Raw genomic sequence first — 4,605 nt, forward strand, 5'->3', positions numbered from 1 at the left:
AGCCAACGCATCGTCACCATGTGTTCGTGTGGCCGAGAATTGGGTAGCTTCTTCATCAACCCCGCCAAAAGCCATCCTCGACATACCCGTGCATTGAGAAGGTTTGGTGGCCGTACTCCCAACACAAAAGCATACCGAAGACAACCCCAAGCAAAAGTTCACTTGAAGCCAACCCATCGTCGCCCACAACTAGTGGGTGAATGGTGTGCTTCCCGGGGTTGGCATAGACATTCCCTCGCATGCAAAAGATTGTCGATGCGAAAGATTGTCTATGCCAAACCCGGGAAGCACACCATTCACACACTCCCGACCGGTGTGGTGTGGCGGTGATTGGATAGTTACAGATTGAGCACTTGCCAAGGATCAAAATGTGTCATTTAGAAGAAACATTTTCAAAAAGTTTTTAAAATCTTGTGGGTTTGCAACTCATAAGAGCGTCACTTTCAACGTCCCCGGTATTGGATTGAGTTTCTAAAAACAACCGTGCACACCGAGGTTAAACTTTACCGGCTCCACTCCGACTCGCCGCTCGCCCACAATTTGTTTGCAACGAAACATTTGTTTTTAATTTTGTTGGTTTAAATCTTGTTGGTTTGAAATTGTTTTGAAAAGGTTCTTTAAATCTAGTGGGTTTGCAACTCATAAGAGCATCACTTTCAACGTCCCCGGTATTGGATTGAGTTTCTAAAAACAACCGTGCACACCGAGGTTAAACTTTACCGGCTCCGCTCCGACTCGCCGCTCGCCCACTAGTCCGAAGGCAACAAAACATTTGTTTTTCATTTTGATGAAAATTTCTGTTTTTAAATCTTGTTGGTTTGAAATTTTTTTGAAAAGGTTCTTTAAATCTTGCGGGTTTGCAACTCATAAGAGCGTCACTTTCAACGTCCCCGGCATTGGATTGAGTTTCTAAAAACAACCGTGCACACCGAGGTTAAACTTTACCGGCTCCGCTCCGACTCACCGCTCGCCCACAAATCCGAAGGCAACAAAACATTTGTTTTTAATTTTGATGAATTTTTTTGAAAACATTGGCTTGGCAAGCCCCAATCCGCGACTATCCACCCACCGCCACCCCACACGGGTGGTTGTTGTTGCGAAATGAGGTTGTGGTCGACATGCCCGCGCATTTGAGAAGGAGTTCCTAGCACTCCATGCTCTTCCATGCCAAAAAAAAGCCTAGACAACCCCATTTCGCAACTTTCCACGCCTTTTTTTTTCCCCCTCACCCATGGCGGCGGCGTGGTGGCGGCGGCCGGATTCCGGCCACCACCGCCATGGGTGGCAGCCCCCCGACCCCGACACCAAACCCATAATACCGAGGCAACATATCGAGGCAACATATCGAGGCAACATGACATGGGTGTGGCGTGGGGGAAGGGGGCTGCAGCTAGGAGGGCATGGGCTGCCATGCATATGCAGGCAACACACACCCCCCTATATAGCATTTTATGCATTTAGCCCTTTGACAGGAAGAGACATCACCTATGCGCGAGGAGTCATAATGGGCTCTAAATAATTCAATACAAGGTATTTGGACGTGATTTTTTGCAGGGATACTAAGAAACATGCAATCTCTGATGGGAAAAAGTTTCATAAATATTTGAAGTCGGGAAGTATTTTTTATTATTTTTAGAAGTCGTAAAATTGAAAAAATCATTAAAAGAAATCCGGGAGGAATTTTTTAGTTTTGTAACTTGGAGAAGGTACTAAAAATCATAGACTACTTATGGGGAGCTTATTGTGCGAGGAAATTTCAATAAAAATGGGGTTTGACAAGGTTTGAAAAATTCTGTCGACATTTGAAAAAATCTGGAACTAGGCTGCCGGCATGCTGCGCACATGCTGCGCGCATGCTGCGCGCAGGCTGCGCGCAGGCCACGGCAGGACAAGTTTCGCTAGCCTCACTGTCGACCGAATGCGCAAGCTGCGCGCACGCCATGGCAAGACAAATTTCGCTAGCCTCACTGTCGACAGAGTCAGCACGCTGCGCGCACGCCATGGCAGGAGAAGTTTCGCTAGCCTCGCTGTCGACAGAATCAGCACGCTGCGCGCAAGCTGTGCGCGCGCATGGCATGGCAAGTTTCGAAAAATTCTGTCGACAGGCTCCCGAGCGCGCACGCTGCCGACATGTTGTGCGCACGCTGCCGGCATGCTGTGCACACGCTGCGCGCAAGCTGTGCGCGCGCATGGCATGGCAAGTTTCGAAAAATTCTGTCGACAGGCTGCCAAGCGCGCACGCTGCGCACACGCTGCCGGCATGCTGTGCGCACGCTGCCGGCATGCTGTGCACACGCTGCGCGCAAGCTGTGCGCGCGCATGGCATGGCAAGTTTCGAAAAATTCTGTCGACAGGCTCCCAAGCGCGCACGCTGCGCACACGCTGCCGGCATGCTGCGCGCACGCTGCCGGCATGCTGCGCGCAAGCTGTGCGCGCGCATGGCATTGCAAGTTTCGAAAAATTCTGCGGCCAGGCTCCCAAGCGCGCACGCTGCGCACACGCTGCCGGCATGCTGCGCGCACGCTGCCGGCATGCTGTGCGCACGCTGCGCGCGCGCATGGCAGGACAAGTTTCGAAAATTTCTGTCGACAGGCTGAGCAGCGCGCACGCTGCGCACAGGCTGCCGGCATGCTGCGCGCACGCCGCGCGCAAGCTGCGCGCGCGCATGGCAGGACAAGTTTCGAAAATTTCTGTCGACAGGCTCAGCAGCGCGCACGCTGCCGACATTCTGTGCGCACGCTGCGCACAGACTGCCGGCATGCTGCGCGCAGCCCATGGCAGGACAAGGTCCGAAAAATTCTGTCGACATTTTTACGCCATGGTAGGCTTCCGCTTCGCGTCACTTTGTCGACATTCAAGCCTACCATTTTTATTGAATTTTTCAAACCTTGTCAAACCCCATTATTCAAATGTCGAAAAATTCTGTCGACATTTTTACGCCATGGTAGGCTTCCGCTTTGCATCACTTTGTCGGAATGCATCGCATGGCGAGGCAAGGCAAGGCAAGGCCACAGCATGCCAAGGCGAAGGCAACGCATGGCTTGGTCAAGGCCACATCATGGGCACGGCATGCCAAGGCAAGGCGAGGCAAGCCATCCTTAGCCTCGCCTAGCCTCACTTACTCGGAATGCCTTGGATGATGCGCAATGCCAAGGCAAGGCAAGGCAAGGCATGGCTTGAATGGCTTGGTGTAGGCCACAACTTGGGCATGGCATGCCAATGCAAGGCAAGGCAAGGCAAGCCACGCCATCCGAACCCTCCAATAACCTTACTTTCTCGGAATGCCTTGAATGGGCACGGCATGTGAAGGCAAGGCAAGGTCCTAAAAATCATTTTGTAAGTTGGAGAAGGTCCTAAAAATCATAGACTTAATTATAGGGAGCTTATTGTGCGGGGAAATTTCAATAAAAATTGGGTTTGACAAGGTTTGAAAAATTCTGTCGACATGCTGCCGGCATGCTGCGCGCAGGCTTCGTGCATGATGTGAGCATGCCAAGCTTCCAATAGCCTCACTGTCTCTGAATGCCTTGAATGGGGAGCAATCTGCGTGCAAGCCATGGCATGACAAGGTTTCGAACAATTCTGTCGACAGAAGCAGCAGGCTGCGCGCAGCATGCCGGCAGGCTGCGCGCAGCGTGCCTGCAGCCTGCGTGCAAGCCATGGCATGACAAGTTTTTGAAAAACTCTGTCGACAGAATCAGGAGGCTGCCGGCACGCTGTGCGCAGGCTTCATGCATGATGCGAGCAGGCTGCGTGCAAGGGTAGGCATGCCAAGTGTCACGGGACGAGCGTGCGACGCGGCGCGGCGGAAGCAAATCACAGATTTCGCTCGCACAGACGCTCCCGTGCGGCCCAGGATCCCTTCGAATCCCAGTCAGCCTTCTCCCCACTTCATGACTCTCACAACTCCGCGAGAGGTTCACCATCATGTGTCGTCTCCCATAGGCGCCAAGCCCTATGGCTAGACAACGAGTCACACTTCCTTGTGACAACACAATCACCCCGCATCCGGCAACGAACCCTCGACGCCCATACATCAAGCGTTGCATAAGACACGTCAACTGCATCGACCACGTCGCATGCCAAACTCGTGGCTCGCTCATGTCCAAGTCGAGACATGGCGATCCAACACACCATCGGTTTACCCACACTTCTGTCGGTCATCCGTTAGCAACCAAGATAGCCCACATCCTCAAGCTATCCACGCAAGCTGTCACGCTCGCATGTCGCCCAAGCCTTGGCGACATATGTATTCCGAATGTCCCACATAACCCTCTATGCTTTGCATGGGGTCGCAACCCATGCGTACCGGCATCCGAATATCTTCCTTCCATCTTGGACAAGGCCGAACCCAAGCCAAGTCCATCGAGTCTCGTCAAATGCCTCGCTAGCCGACGGCATAGCGAATGCCATACGTTGACCTCACTCTTTCCAACGATGCGCAATACGAACGGCCCCGCGTGTTCGTACTGTCCTCGGGAAGTCCTTTCCCTCGGAGACATAGATTATCCTTCAACAATCTCATGCCCGCCCTTATGACAACCTCCAATGTCATAAGGATGCTCGCTTAGTGCCACAAGGGTGTAAGCACCAGGGGTGGTGGAG

The sequence above is a fragment of the Prunus avium genome, unplaced genomic scaffold, assembly GCF_965620075.1.
Source record: "Prunus avium unplaced genomic scaffold, drPruAviu1.hap1.1 HAP1_SCAFFOLD_430, whole genome shotgun sequence".
NCBI classification, from domain to species: domain Eukaryota; kingdom Viridiplantae; phylum Streptophyta; class Magnoliopsida; order Rosales; family Rosaceae; genus Prunus; species Prunus avium.